Source organism: Delphinus delphis, chromosome 21, assembly GCF_949987515.2.
Source record: "Delphinus delphis chromosome 21, mDelDel1.2, whole genome shotgun sequence".
NCBI classification, from domain to species: Eukaryota; Metazoa; Chordata; class Mammalia; order Artiodactyla; family Delphinidae; genus Delphinus; species Delphinus delphis.
Window position 1 is genome coordinate 15383333 of NC_082703.1, and position 17352 is coordinate 15400684.

The following is a 17352-nucleotide window of genomic DNA, read 5'->3' on the forward strand; positions in this document are numbered from 1 at the left end:
CAGAGATAATGCATTAAAGTTCTTATGTGAATTATTGTTGCAATATCAATTGCAGCCATCATTGAAAATAATGTGTAGAAACAGCATATAGTGAGAGCCCAGATATTAACATTAGTACACTGATAGCCAATGTTTAATTAATTCATGAGCATTGTGCAGGGTTCAGTGGAATCTAAAGAACAAATGACTGCAGAAAAGTGTATCTTTAAAACTGATGGAAATGTGGACATAGACCTTCTAATGTTCTCCATGATGACTAGTGACCATTCACGCAAGTTAGTGTCCATCATTTACAGGCCTGCTTTAGGCCCTGCCTTATCATTTTGTAGTTCTGGCTGGTGTTGATGTCAGATTTGTCCATGAACTTTCAGTCTCCTCCTTGCCTAATTTGCATTTGATATCTCCTTTTATTCTAGTATCTGGCTGTTGCATGCCCAGCTCTACACCTGTGTTGTGAAGTTGATTTTCCTAGCTTGCCAAGTCTCTTTTGGTGTCCAGTCCCTAGCTGGCCTCTGCTTTTCATTTCATTGCCCTCATCTTTACGACTAATGACATGTCAAACTACTAAGGAGTTGAGAATTTAAATGGACTTACATATACCAGTTTGAAAGTGTAAATAATGCATAAATAAGTGTTAAATTACGTGGCACAAATACTTACCGTTGTAGGAACTGAAAGAGACTGTCAATGTTTATATGTATGTATGTATGCATTCATTTATACACCATAGGCAGGTTCAGTGAATTCACATGCAAACACACACACACACAGGAAGACATACACACACATAGCTTTGGATCTATATGACATAAGATGGGCACATATATTACATAGCAATGGATATATGTTCAATAAGGTTCATGGTTTAAGCATAGTTAAATAAATTACTACTAGGTCAGTCACACTTACTCCCCTGCTTTTTCTTTTGCTCCAAAAAGGTACATTTTCAAATATGCTTCTGGAAAATGAGGCTACTAGAATTTATTTCACACTGCTCCTCTCTGTAATGTTTCTTTTTCTGTTAGTGACATTAATAGATTATTCTGCCCCATCAGCCTCCCCCAGGAGAATGGGAAATGCCTGAATGCTCTGAAAAGAAGTCTGTAAAAAGTGGGCATGTAGTAGAATTATATAAATGTGATGTCCTTAGGATATTTGAGTGAGAGCTTGCTAAGGATTCTTTAAGGATATTATCACATGTATGGAGAAATAAGTGAATTTTCTTTTAAGCCTGGGTCTTAGTTCAGGCTGCAGTAACAGAATACCATAGACTGAGTGGTTTAAACAACAAACATTGATTTCTCACAGTTCTGAAGAGTAGAATTCTGAGATCAGGGTACCAGCATGGTCGGGTTCTTGGTGAAGGTCTTCTTCCTGGTTTACAGACAGCCGTCTACTCCTTGTATCCTCACATGGCAGAGAGCAGAGAGAGATCTCCTGTCTCCTCTTTTCTTAAGGGCACTAATCTCATCATGAGGGTCCTTCATGACCTTATCTAACCTTAATTATCTCCCCAAAAGCCTGTCTCCAAATACCATCACATTGGGGGTACAGATGTCATCATATCAATTTTGAAGGGGCATCAGCATTTAGTCCATCACACCTGGGGAAGAGTAACCAAATCTTTGAGAAACAGAACCCTGATCAAGAGAAAAGTTACAGGGAACAATGTAACTTGTCCCACTTTGAAGACTGGAGAAGTTTTTCTCCTTAGGCTTTTATATGTGAGATATCTCTGGCATAACTTTTCCAGGGATAGTTGCAGGAACTTGAAAGTACAGGGCTTTATAATTTGGCAATTACTTGGATGAAAATTGCTAGGAACTCTGAATGAAAGTCTATACCCATTGTTCATAAAAATAATCAGATATGTAGGGTTGACAGATAAAAGATATAATGCTCATTTAAACTCAAATTTCAGATAAATAATAATGTTTGTAGTATAAATATGTCCCATGCAGTATTTTTATTTGCTAAATTTGGAACTCCTACAAGTAAGTAATTAACACATTTACAGACCATTATATTCTGGAGGCAAACTGTTATGGAAGGGGTGGATGTCCACTGCAAACGATTTGCAAGTTAAAAACTACTGACCTGGGCTTCCCTGGTGGCGCAGTGGTTAAGAATCTGCCTGCCAATGCAAGGGGACACGGGTTCGAGCCCTGGTCTGGGCAGATCCCACATGCCGCACAGCAACTAAGCCCATGCGCTGCAACTACTGAGCCTGTGTTTTAGAGCCCACGTGCCACAATTACTGAAGCCCGCGCACCTAGAGCCCGTGCTCCACAAGAGAAGCCACCGCAGTGAGAAGCCTGTGCACCACAAGGAAGAGTAGCCCCTGCTCGCCACAACTAGAGCAAACCTTCATGCAGCTCGCCACAACTAGAGAAAACCTTCAGTGCAGCCAAAAATAAATAAATAAGTAAATTTATTTAAAAAAAAAACCCAAACAAAAAACTACTGACCTAGTAAAGTAAGCATTTTCATGGGAAGCCTTTGAAATTATTGGCCAAAATAGTCAACTGAGAAATATTATGGAACAAGGACACTGTGCATGTGGTAATTATAAAGAAATTTACAAATAGTAATAACCAGTTTATAATTGACTAGGAAAATTAAATGTGGGCATGGTTCCATAAATGTTGATAATAAGTAAATGCATTTCTTCCCAATGAAGGCTTCATGCAAATAAAGTTTGCTTAAGTAAGACATAGATTAACATGATATGAGTACTTACATTTTGGTCTGAGCTCAAAAGATCATATTCAGCAAAATCCTTACAGAGGAGAAAACCTCTTTTTGTGGGCCACTGGGTTTGTGACCTACAGAAGCTATGCTGAGACCACTGAAGTACATACATATTGATGCTGAATTTTACAAAATTACTAGTAGATTTCTACAGGCTAGTGATTTTATTAGTATGCTCTTCATCTTTAATCAGGTTGAAAATATGGAAGAACTCAAAAATGCAGAGACCAATAAGGAGTTTTATGACTTATTAAGAGTATGGTTGAAAGCACTCATCATGGCCATAGGTTTCAGACATGAATATTTTGGTATTCAGTGAATAAGAGAGAAAAGTTTATTATATTCTTCCTTTTCAACTTGGAAAATATTTAATACATGGACTTGTTAATAATGTCTAGTTGTATTTTTAAAACAAAGTTTTAGATGTAATTGTATTAAATTTCTGTGATAAAAATAGAATTAATTTATTGAAAAAATGAGAGCTTAAATTAGGGACAGAACAGTTGTAAGTGAAAAAGAAGCATATATTAAGCTTTGATAACTTCCGTTGAATTATTTTAGACTATATTCTTGAACTGGGATAATCTAATGAGAAAAATCTTAACTGTATTTCATCATAAATATTAAATAATTAGAATGTAAAATAATGTTTTAATAGCACTACGTTTATCGGGTTAGTCTGGGGTGCTATGAATTCACACTCAGGTTTTTGATTGTTAAAATTATTTTAGGTCCAAAGGTCATTTTTTTCTTTTTTTTTTTAGCTCTTGAACATGGCCCTGTGCTACCCAGTATTACTCTAAGAAAAATAACACGTGGTTATTGCACTTGAACATTGCATTCTGTTTTTCCTTTTGGTGTCAATAGCTTCCATGGTTCCCTTAAGAAGTGGAGAACAATTATGGTTCAATGAGAGTGAGTGCTGTTAAATGACACCTGGAACAGAATTGATTTACAAGGTGATACAGTGTTGGGGCTCTGGGTTTACCCCTCCTTTGGCCTGCTTGTTACATTTCAACTTTAATTCTCACTCTTATTTACACGGCTTTCAGACCCTGTTGTCTAAGTCACTGGTTCACCTCCACTCTTCCCACCCTGACTTCCTTATTGGACTCACATTTCATGGTCCTCCTATTACAGCCATTGGTCTTTACCCTTGCATTTAACCTTAGTAAAAGTCATTGCGTCACTCTAATATTCTTCCATAGCACCTCTTAGAAGCCATTGCAAGAAGATCTACATATTTCCTCCTCAGCCTGCCGCATCTATCCTATGTGAATTTAGTTCCAAAGAGGCTGTTCGCCTTGGAGGATGCTTTATGGGGATTAGGTACTGGATACATACACTGTGCCATGCATTGTGGAAGATTGTCTTTAAGAATAATTATAAGCCAAGTTTTACCTTCTGTGTTTTGTCTGTCCGTCCTTTTCGCACCATCCTAGCCTCAGCCTCTCAAGGTCGGGATTGCCTCTTGCCACCTGGAAGCCTACAATTTAGTAGGATTCCAGGAACCTCCATGACCTGAAACTTTTATACTTCTTCCCTGATTTGCATTTTTTGGGTAATATCTGTTAAAGATTTAATCAGATAAGCTAATTGGTCTTAATGTGAAGTCAATGCGTGTGCTTTATTTGAAGTTTTATCCTAATTGAAAGACATATTTTCCCAGAAACATTACAGGAATTGACTCAAATGGTAGGAAATATAGGATGAGTTTAAGCTCCTTCAGTGAGATGTTTTTAGGCAGGCAGCTCTTCCCCTGCTGTTCACATCATACCTTGGAATCTAATACGTCCATGACAGATGTCTAAGCCAGGCTGGTGAAAACTCAGATGGATTAGTTAGGAAGAAGTAAAATCATCTGGAAGTGAATGAGAGAGTCCCCCAGTCCTATAACTTTCCTCTACACTCTCCAATGAACTTTCTCCTACTTTGCAGAGTAAATAGAAGACTCCAAAGAGCAATTACCCTAATTATTTTTACCACCAAATCTACAGATTGACCACTATTCATACATATATGTTTGTTTTTTCCTTTGGTTATGACGTTATCTAAGATCAGTCCCTCCCACCATGCTGTACTTTCAACTTCTTCCTCTCCACTCTCTTTTTGTCATTTGAATATTCTAAAGTTGGTTCAACTTAAAAGCAGCAGCCCTTTTCCAATCTCATACTCCCTTCCAGAGTCTGCTCTTTTTCACTCTTCTACTTCGGAGGCAAACTTCTTGAACAAGTTATGTAGAATGACCCGTTTCATTCTTCAGTCTACTAAAATGTGGCATTTTGGCCACAGTCCATTTGTACTGTCCAATATGTAGCCACTCGTCATGTGTGACTGTTTATACTAATTAAATTTCAAAAAATTAACTATTCAGTTCCTCAGCTTCACTACCCACATTTTAGATGCTCAATAGCCCCATATGGACAAAGCAAATACAAAATGTTTCATCTCAAAACATTGTATCGTGCAGGGTAGCTCCATAGAAACTATTCTAGTTAAAGTCACCATAATCTTCATACTGCTAGCCAAGGGGACATTTTTTAGTTATTCTGCTTGACCTTTTAGCAGGGTTCATTTATAGCTTTTCAAAACACATCCCTTCCTTAGCTTTCCTGCCTCTATTCTTATATAAACTTTTTAAAAATCTCTCAGCAACTTCTCAGTCTCCTTTGGCATTTTTCCTTCTCTATGCTCACTCAGTACTCCCTTGGATTCTATTCCTTTGGATTAAATTTCCATTTATATACTGAGAAGTCCTAAATTCATTTTTTTTTTAGCTTAAATTCTCATGGTTCAAACAAACATTTCTAAAACTGAACATGGATTTTTTTACCCTCCCCTCCCCCAAGCATACAATCTTCTTACCCTCTAGTCTCCCCTAAGTCAGTCAGTAGCACCATCATCTATTTAGTTTTACAACAAAAAAGTTGGTGTTTACCCTGTCATTATGCTTACACCTAAGCAGTCTCCAATTCAAGTCAATCTTAAAATTATTGCAGTAACCCTTAATTAATTTTCAGCTTCTACTTTGGATCTCTTCTAATCTTTCTTCAAACTGATTCAAAGCTAGTTTTCAAAAATCAATTTGATAGTATTATTCCTTCCACTGGAAATATTTCAATGGATTCTCATTGCTCTTAAATAAAAAACAAAACCTCAACAGTGGTTGAAGGACAGTCCACACTTGGACTCATCTCATCTTCTTTTGGTTCCTCTCAAGTACCCTACTCTTTTCCAGCTGAGGATCTTCAAACATGCTGTTACCATACCTGAAATATTAGCAGCTCTCTCTCACCCATCTATTTCCCACTGATCCTTCTGGTCTCAGTTTATGTGATACTTTCTCAAAGAGACCTTTCCTAACTACATCCCTGGTTAGTTTAGATCTCCGTGTTCAGAGCTCTCCCACATTCTCTATTCATCTTTCTTATAATTTACAATTTGTTCAACATTTGTCTGTGATGGTAAATACCAAATATATTTTGGCAAATGAAAACATAAGTGGAATGGACCTTACTTTTATTTCACAGATTAGTCAGATGATTTCCCCGTGGTCATATGCTGTTACATGACAGAGCCATGCCCTTTCCCTCTGCTCCAGAGGAGGGAATTGAAGTCTTGGAGTCCTGTGACTTCTGAATAGACATGATGAAAGAAACATAAACATGCTGGTAGGACTTCCTGTTCCACTGCCAGAATTTCCAATGTGCTGTCCTTTGGATTCACTTACCCATGAATCCTTGTGTTAAATTAATCATTTTTGTGATGTCATCATGCCCCCCTCACTTCTGTTTGTTGGCATCGTATGTTCAGTTTGGGTCCATTTCAAGGGTTACTGTCCTTAATAAACATTGGGAATATTTGTTTGAGAGGAGAATAAGCATGAACAAAATTTAATCTTTAGTATAACAGAATGCAAGATTAGCAAATGGTTTTCAAAACAACCTTGGATCATCGTTAAAATGCCGACTATAACAAAATACTGAATGTAAAACAATTATAATCTTTGCAAAAATGGAGCAATTGTCTGCTATGCCTTTGTTGAATTTCCTTGTGGATTAGGATATGTGGAGACTGTAGATTGTGTGGAAACTGGGTTATGTGGATACACTGACTGGATTCAGAACCCAAAGCTTCTTGATTAGGGTTCGTGTGACCCCATCAGTAGTAACTATGGAAATCTGATCACCAAACACAGAGGGCCAAAGCAATATTTTCTCTTCTACTTTCTAAAGTCTCTCTAGCCAGAGACTCCAGTACTTGACTGCAGCACGATTACTTATACTTTGATAATTACTAGGGGGAAACAATTTGCGTTTCTTTTCCAAAATGCTTTTCTCCTTTTCTGAGGCCTTGCTGTTGCTTCCTCTGTGCTCTCATTCTCTGTACTGTGTTGATGCTGAAAACAATCGCACGACAAAACCTCTTTCTTATTAAAGACAAGGTCTTAGAAAATAATTAGAAAGCTGACAGGAATTCCTTTGGGTACAGTCATGTTTATAATGAGAAAGTTGTACATCATTGAAGTCAAAGGGCTTGCCCTTGGGAGCTGAAAAATGCTCAGTTTTTGTCTCAGGGACTGAACCCAGATGCTTATCGCCTCTACTGGAAGCTGGTTGATCCTTTTCCTGCACAAATATGCCAGTCAGCACCTTTCTGATGCCTTGCTGCAATGCTTATTAGGTAAATCCTGAAGTAGTTACCCATTTCATTATGTCTGGAAAAAATCCAGATACTGGTGCATGCATTAAATCGCTTACTTGTGCTACACTTCAAGCATGAAGTTCAAACTCATTGGAAGCCACAAATGATATGCCTGAGAGACTTGTGCAATTTCAAAAAGGACTGTACTTGACTGCCGGGAGAAAGGACGGTCACACAAGTGCTCAGTTCACTTCGGTCTGCTGGCATCTTGCTGATAGTTTACTTAGCATCCCAAGGATAATTCCAAAGGTCAGAAGAAGAAGCAGGGAAAATAGTGCTGTGACCTTACTCCCACACTCTTGTTTGAATAACTAGAAAAAAATTGGAAGAAGTAGTACGGAGGTTCTTCTATTAGTAATAATAATAATAATTTTTTAGTAGTCCTAGAACACTCGTGTTACTGCAATGTAGCACAATGTATTAATAAGTAGAAGGTATCTTTTGAAAGATAAGGACTGGGGCTTCCCTTGTGGAGCAGTGGTTGAGAGTCCGCCTACCGATGCAGGGGACGTGGGTTCGTGCCCACATGCCACGGAGCGGCTGGGCCCGTGAGCCATGGCTGCTGACCCTGTGCGTCCGGAGCCTGTGCTCCGCAACGGGAGAGGCCACAACAGTGAGAGGCCCGCGTACCGCAAAAAAAAAAAAAAAAAAAAAAAAAAAAAGATAAGGACTGCACTTCATCAATAATAATAAATATTTAAGTTACCGACTGTAACACTGTTTTTCACCAGTATCCAGTACCTTTTGACTGATGGAAATGTGAATTCTTAAAGAACAAAATTATTCTAGTCACATATTTACTATGGTTACTGTCATGAATAACAGCGGCAAAACAAAAATAAGCTTGTAAATGTTGTAGTTTAGTATAATTGGAGAACCACAAGAGTTTTAAATGTTGTAGTAAGCAGTTCAGTTTTCTTTCTCCTAGACCATTTAAAAAAAATACCTAGGTATTTTATTCTTTTTGTTGCAGTGGTAAATGGGAGTGTTTCCGTAATTTCACTTTCAGATTTTTCATCATTAGTGTATAGGAATGAAAGAGATTTCTGTGCATTAATTTTGTATCCTGCTACTCTACCAAATTCATTGATTAGCTCTAGTAGTTTTCTGGTAGCATCTTTAGGATTCTTTATGTATAGTATCATGTCATCTGCAAACAGTGACAGCTTTACTTCTTCTTTTCCGATTTGGATTCCTTTTCTTTCTTTCTCTTCTCTGATTGTTGTGGCTAAAACTTCCAAAACTATGTTGAATAGTAGTGGTGAGAATGGACAACCTTGTCTTGTTCCTGATCTTAAGAGGATATGGTTTCAGTTTTTCACCATTGAGAACGATGTTGGCTGTGGGTTTGTCATATATGGCCTTTATTATGCTGACGTAGGTTCCCCCTATGCCTACTTTCTGGAGGGTTTTTATCATAAATGGGTGTTGAATTTTGTGGAAAGCTTTCTCTGCATCTATTGAGATGATCATTTGGTTTTTGTCCTTCAGGTTGTTAATATGGTTTATCACATTGATTGATTTGCGTATATTGAAGAATCCTTGCATTCCTGTGATAAACCCCACTTGATCACGGTGTATGATCCTTTTAATGTGCTGTTGGATACTGTTTGCGCATATTTCGTTGAGGATTTTTGCATCTGTGTTCATCAGTGATATTGGTCTGTAGTTTTCTTTCTTTGTGACATCCTTGTCTGGTTTTGGTGTCAGGGTGATGGTGGCCTCGTAGAATGAGTTTGGGAGTGTTCCTCCCTCTGCTGTATGTTGGAAGAGTTTGAGAAGGATAGCTGTTAGCTTTTCTCTAAATGTTTGATAGAATTCTCCTGTGAAGACATCTGGTCCTGGACTTTTGTTTGTTGGAAGATTTTTAATCGCAGTTTCAATTTCAGTGCTTGTGATTGGTCTGCTTATATTTTCTATTCCTGGTTCAGTCTCAGAAGGTTGTGCTTTTCTAAGAATTTGTCCATTTCTTCCAGGTTGAGGCAGGTAAGTTTTCAGTCTAAAAGATATATGTAGTATACAAAATATTTAAAGTGTTGGATAATTTTTCATTTTTACTTGAATAACCATATTTTAGGAATTTCAAGCAGTTAAAAATCTTATCAAATTAAACACTCTATATAATCCATGTATTATTTGACATGTAGGCCAGGTTACAGCTTCCTGGCTGTTATTTTTTATGTGAAGGTTAATACGGATATTAATGTATAACTATAATTTTACTAATTATAATAAGTATAAAATATATTAAGCTGTCTGCCTCTGAAACTTTTGAAATATAGATAAAAGCACAACTTATGGTTGAGTTCTTGGTTAACAGAATAATTGCCTTCCAAACTCCAAAATGTCTTGGGGCACCAACAGTGCAGCACAGATTATCTGGACAGGTGGTACCTCTTAAATCCAGTCACTCAGAGATGTATGTGATCTAACTGAGGAACACTATGAATCTGGAATTAACAGCCATACACAACAATTTGATCTGGCACTGAATTGTTTCTTGCGTATAGTATGAAACCCACCAAAAAAAAATCTCTTAAAATAACTTCAGTGTAATTCTCTAAAGTAGAGTAGGTGAAATTGCTATATACAGTTTTGTTTAGAGATACCAGGGTAATGTGTAAAACATCAAGACAGGGATTCTCAAAGTATAGAAGGACTCAAAACACCTCCCCCAGACAAAACAAAAACCCTCCTTGACAAGAGCCTGCTGCTAAACGCCATAGGATTAGAGGGCACGTTTTTGCTTCACTGCAAACTTGCTCTCTGACCTTGGCCACCCTTCTAGCCTACTTTCATGGTTCTACTGATGAGGCTGGGGATTAATACCATTCCACTGCCCACAAAAAGATAAATAAAATATCAAAAATGTATTGAAGGGGACCCTGACGCCCAAGGAAATGGGAGAAACCCCCAAGTGAATGGGTAGCATGTGGGGGGACTGAGGGGGGAGGAGAAGTGGAGGCCAGACAGGATCAGCGCCCCTGAGGCTGGGGAGATCAGGAGGGGCAGGCGGGAGAAGTAAGTCAGAAAGAGAAAAACAAATACCGTATGCTAACACATATATATGGATCTAAAAAAACAAAAAAAGTGGTACTGATGAACCTAGTGGCAGGGCAGGAATAAAGATGTAGGCATAAAGGATGGACTTGAGGACACACGGGGTGGGAGGGGGAAGCTGGGGCGAAGTGAGAGTAGCATCGACATATATACACTACCTAATGTAAAATAGTTAGCTAGTGGGAAGCAGCAGCATAGCACAGGGAGACCAGCTCGGTGCTTTGCAATGACCTAGAGGGGTGGGATAGGGAGGGTGGGAGGGAGGCTCAAGAGGGAGGGGATATGGGGATGTATGTATGCATATGGCTGATTCACCTTGTACAACAGAAACTAACACAGTGTTGTGAAGCAATTATACTCCAATAGAGATCTATTAAAAAAAATGTATTGAAATATTTCCCAAAAAAGATGGTGGGGAATTATGATCTTATAATGCACATTGTAAATATCAACTGTGCTAGAGAAAAGCATTTAGGGATTTGTTTACGGGAATTAAGAAGCTATTAAATTTCCGTAAACTTTATAGCTGTATTGCCTTTATTTGGAATTACTGAATTACTGTATAGGAGTTTATCTGAGCTAGAAAGATAAAATCTTTATTTGGAAGATCAGAGAGTGTACTGTCAACTCAAAGTAGTTATTAGCTATCAAAGGAAGGCTAAGATATGAAATACTGCACAAGACAATGAAAGCTGAAAATATATGTCTAGGAATATTATGTCAAGGATGGGGGACTATTAGCATCTGTAAAAGGAAAAGATTCTGACAGCTGAATACTCTGTTTCACTCTCCATTATGATAAGAGATATTTCTATTGCCCAGTTTTATTTAAACTTTTAAAATTTTATTTATTTACCATTTTATTTTCTATCAGAATATGCATTGCATTTTTGAGGATTTTTTTCACTTGGAAGTGACTATACTTATTCAAAAATTTGAAAATATCTCTGTTAAAAACTTTGGGATACATTTTTTTTTTTTTTTTTACGGTGTGCGGGCCTCTCACTGTTGTGGCCTCTCCCGTTGCGGAGCACAGGCTCTGGATGCTCAGGCTCAGCGGCCATGGCTCACGGGCCCAGCCGCTCCGCGGCATGTGGGATCTTCCCGGACCGGGGCACGAACCCTTGTCCCCTGCATTGGCAGGCGGACTCTCAACCACTGCGCCACCAGGGAATCCCAAAAACTTTGGGATACATTTTACTTTAAAAGTATAAATATTCTACTAAAATGCCTACTGTGTAATTTCTACATATACTTCTGAACCTCATATGCTTCTAAAGTTTTAATTAAAGCACTGAGTTTAAAATACTGTATTTTTAACTGTCATAGGATTTAGGTTAGGTATGTTGTTTGTGCTTCTCACCTACCTTCCAAGATAGAACTTTTTTTTAATCCATTTTCCTTTTGGATTTATTCTCTTCTTCCTATTGAGTCATTGGAATTATTAACATAGTCTGATAACCAATTCTGTGTTGCAAATGTCTTCTCCCAGTGTGAGTGTCTTTTCCTTTTGATTTAAAAAGATTTGTATCATGCCTATGAAATCATAGCCACTCCCTCCCTGCAAAAGCATAAAGATATTCTATATTCTCTTTTTAAAAATCTTAAGGTTTTCTAATGACAGTTAAATCCTTTATCTGTCTGTAACTGACTTTTGCAGAAATAGGTCTCTGTTTTTCTCCCAAAGATGTTCAGATTTCCCAGCCTAGGTAACTGAAAATTCTATACTTTCTTTCTTGCACTATGATGCCATGTATCAGGTTGTGTAGTTCCGTAATGCAGAGCAGAGTCAAAGCAGCAGTCAGAGCAGTGTGATTCATGCAGACTATGCTGTTGGCTAGTTGATGATGGTTTTACTAGAAGGGAAATTGTAGGAAGTCTACTCAATTCTTACTTGATCTATATAAGCAGAAAAGTTCTAGATCAAGTGAACAGAAGCCTAACCTGAATCATAAAAACAGAGGTTCAGTGAAACTCTTTTTGTGTTGTTCTGGTGTAAGTGCAGCATACCCCAGGAAGCCAGATGTCTATTCCATCAGAGCCTCACATTTCAGGGACAGAGAGAACAGATTTCCCAAGAGGGTCACTAAGGAAAAAATTGAAAGGTCCATTCTACTTCTCCTTCTTACTTCCAAGACAAACATATTCTACCTGTTTGGGAACACAGAGCCATTTAATGGCTTTAGTTTCAAGTATATAATTCAGTTTGAAGGGCAATACCCCACGCTCAGAATCTATCATACCCATGTTGCTCTTTGAAAAGTTTATTTCAGAAAATCCACGTTCAGACATGGAGTAAGGGGGACTAGACTAGTCCCTGCTACTCTAAACAATTAGAAAAATGGGGAAAATGTATAAGCAAACAGTTTTACCCAGTGAACAATAAACAGAATGGGGCTGTGGTCCCTGAGAGGAAATCTTATGATCCTTTCAGATTTCTGCCCGGAAGAAGTTTTGTACTGTAGCGTAAGAAGAGTATACTCGTGCAAAGCAGAATCGTCTTACTGAATTGGGGAGATTGAGATAAAAGATCATGGGAGCTAAGTGGACAGGAGGTTGTTCTATAGATAAAGAGATCCCGAAATCTGATTGGAGCCTCTAGTATTGGTTGCTGAATACTAAGCTGTACCTTTATTAGGATGAAATATCACAAGATTAAGCAAAGTATGACCATGAGTCGGTGAACAGCCCAATTCTCTGAGTTCACACAGTATGGAGGTCCAGCCAGCCAGGGGAGAGTCCTCACCACATTCACAAGGATACGTACAGTAAACTTTAGAGTCTTGGACGTTCACTCAGTCACCCTGAGATGAAGGGGTTTTAGCAGGACTGTCATTGACTGAGTCTTTCTCTTCTCTCTCTGTTAAACTGTCAGAATCTATTGGTTTAGACACAGCTGTTAGTTTTTACTAATTGCCTGCTGATTGCTCTGTTGTTTTTGACAGTGACCTGGGGATAAGTTGCCCCAAAGTCTGATCTATTAAATTCAGACCACTTTGCATGGATGGACTACAAGACCGGGCTTTGAGGTTTGTTCGGATTCCAGGAGTACTCTTCTTAGCTGCCTCTGTCCCTGATTTTCTCTGGTAAACTATTAGCCTCTTCTAGAGAGCTTCTAGCCTCTCTCCACTTAAATGCTTACCACCAAAATCACCATTATTTTTAAAAGCACCCTTAGTGTCATATTTTCCCACTTTCTGTTTTACATTAACATCAGTTTCCTGGGGAGAGCTTCAGAACTCTATTTTGATATGGCTGGCCTTTCTCCTACGCAAAATCTGAGTTTTTCCTCCAGAGTTGGGATAGAAGCAATGGCCCACTTCTCTGGGAGCGTCATTCTGGCTTTATAAGCAGGGAACTGGGTAGGAATGCTATCTTACCGTCTTTTCAACTTGCTGAAAAGATGTGAGGAAAGGACAACTAGGTATCTAATACTCTTGGTGTGACATGACTGGGTTAGAACCTCTGCCTTCTGAGTAGGGACTCGGATGTGCAAGGGAGCCCTCGTCCTTTAAGCTGCTCTTGTTCAGAATTTAGACTCAACAACACATTGCTGGAAGTATATGGGAAAAGCTGGTTATATATTCTAATCCTTGAGTGGAAGCTCGGGGCGGGGGTGGGGGTGGGCGCAGGGAGAGGAAGCCCCATTTCTTGACCACACCCACCCTGGGTTTATATAATGCTAAACTGATTCAAGGGGGGATGTGGGGATGAAGTGGCTCATGGCTTAAGTGCCACGGACTCTCACTGTCCTTATTCTCACCCAGGCTTAGTAGATCTCCTTGAATGAATGTTTTTTCTTTCAGTTGCTTGGTGTCTAAGGAGCTTCCTCACACGGCCATTCCACAAGTCGTACTCCTCTTAGATATTGTGAAATTTTTTCACTACATTAGAATAATTATTTTTTCTCTGCCATTTAAAAATATATTAAAAATGGAATCTAGAAAACTTCATATTGTTAATAGTATTTCCTATAAAAATGACAGGCTGAAAAATATGTCACACTGTTAAATTATTGTTATTAGAAATATGGAAAAATCGTATTTTCCCTGAAACAGCATGATGTGTGTTTTTATATAAACAGCAATAGAAATAAACATTTTGATTTGTATTCTTTGAAACAGATCTTTTGTTGAACCCCAGGCACCAGGAGCTTTCTCTTTTTAATGTTTCCTCTGCCAACACAAGAAGCAGTTTTATGGTATACATGATTTATAAGATTATTCAGACTATGATTTTCATAATATTTAGAATGGGTAATTTATATGCTGCTTTTGAAAGAATCAACTGACAGTTTACTGTAAGAAAACAAGACATTCTTTTCCTGATAGCCCTTTAGAAATGCAAAACTTCTTGCTGTTAACAGTTTAATATACAACTATTTCTAGTTATTTAATACCTGAATGTCAGATTTCCTCACCCTGCAATGTTGCCTTTCATAGAGATACCAAATCTAATGTGCACATTTTCATTTTCTTTTACAGAGCCTGCTTGTGGGCTCATTAAGAGTATAAAAAATCTGCAGAAAGTTATCCGTAAAGTCCCTGGATAAAAGCTAGACAAATAATAGCTGATACGCCTTGTGAAGAAGTCTGTCAGCTTGAAGGCATATAAAACTTAAATGCCGTAAGGAAGGTTTCCTTGTAAATAGAACAAATAGAAGCTACTTTGGAAGCCTGTTTAGTTAGGCCTTGGAATCTCTGCTTTAATAATTTTGAAGAGCAAAGAAAAAGTCATTTGATTTAATATGCATTATCATACATTAGTAGTTACTCAGACGTTTTGGTCATTTGTAGTTAATAAAAAAATAAACCTTATTATGTCATACCCAGATTTTATATATTGGCTCTAATGGGAATTAATATTCAATTTGGCTCACCTGAAATAAACCTAAACAGGCCACAGGTTCAGTTTAGACTTAATCCTGTTAATTATTTACATATTCATTCCACAAGTATGTGTATGAGTATCATGTATTACTTATGTATTATGAGTATCATGTGCATCATGTTTTTAGTAATATTTTTAACTCCTTGTTTAAAAAAAAAAAATAAGCCTTTAGTATTTAAACTAATTCAACTTTTGAATGTACTTCACATGGCTATGTTTAAAATTTGGCCAGAACCTTCCAAATCCATATCGGCTGAATATAATTAATAATAGGGAGATTAATTATCTTAGTTAAGAATATTTGATACAGCTACTTAGACTGACAGAACTGGTCTTAATACTAAATTCCTAGGAAAGGACCTTAGATTTACCCAGGTTTTTTAAGGGCTCTCGTGGAATCTGATGTGCCACCCAGATGCCCTCTCAGAAACGCAGGATTTTTCTCTCTGGCTGTGGAGAGGGTTGCAAAGGATGGCTTTTAGCTTCAGCTCTTTTTCGGGATGATCTGGGCTGAAGAACACTGTCTTGCCCAGAGTTGTGCCTCCTTTCGGGGCAGTCCACATCCAGTGACTGATCAATGAGGGGATATTAAAGCCTGGCCCTCTTAGCTCCACCTCAGAACCACTCTGAGGCCATGCCAACCTCCAGGCTGAGTCCTCTGTTAGGAATGCATCATGGTTCAGTGTCACCCTCTGTCCAACCATTTCTTCTTCCCTTTCCTACGTGCTAACCTCCACTGCAGAGTCCACTTCCTGGGAACCTAACCTGAGACCAGGTGCCAAATCCTATCCAATCAATTGGGGCAGAGTTTGTGGTTACATTTTACATAAGGAGAGTGAGAAGTGAGACAAAGGGAAATAACTCTGGGAGACAAAGGGAAACAAACAAAGGGATGGCTGTGAACTAAGACACTTTGAAAGGTGTTTCCTCCTGGAAGTGCCTTTCAGAATGTTGGATACCACAAGTGAGTAAAATTTTGTAAAATATTTGAGGTTAACTTTTTTTTAAAAGAAAGAATTTCTAAAAAGATATCAATCTTCTACTATTGCCGCTTTTCAGAAAATAAAGAAAATTTGAACGTCAGAAATGTTAGGAGTATATTATCTAAAATGATGTTAAAAATTAACTTCACAAAACAAATCACAATGTTGCATTTATTAAAGCTTTAATCCTTAAAAAAATTTAAGTACAGGGCAGGAAACACTTTATTATGAATTATACCACTTTGGAATATACTCTTGCCCAATATTTAATAATTGCTTCTATTTCTTCTTTGTTTTGGGCATTGTCATGGAAATTATTACATTAAAATTTTAAAAGATTATAACTGATCATACTTCCACACCCAAACAGTTGCAATCAGAAAGTAGAGTTGTCAGGATATTGTGGAAAATGCTGCTTGTCTCTATAATCTTATGTATAGTTACATTATAAAAAGACCAAACCAAGGGCTTAGTTTGTCACTGCTTTTTGGCTCAGTTGTCACCAAAAATATTATAAGGGCAATAATCCCAGGCTTTATCAAACTAGTGAAAACATCACATCATATTTGCTAACTCATTTTATTTTTGTTTATATTGTTTTCATAGAATGTAAGGGAAATTTTTTTGTCAGTAAAAAGATTTTGCTAATTAGGAAACAAATGATAAAAGTGTAGATTTTCATTTATATGTATTTTATTTTTAGCTTTTTTGACAGCAGCTATACCAGCAAGATATTGAATATTTTATTACTCCATGTGTGTTCACAGGCTGCCACTCACTGCCATTTCTAACTTCTTCAAAGAGTTTACCTTGCTTCAACATTTCTCTGACTTACTGAATACCCTAGGAGAAATGTGTATGTTCTGATGATTTGCAACTCAAAGCAGCTTTTTATGTTCCAAGTGAGGCTGAAAGAGCAATGATTTTGGCCTAGCCACATTTTGAGGGAAACTTGACATATGCC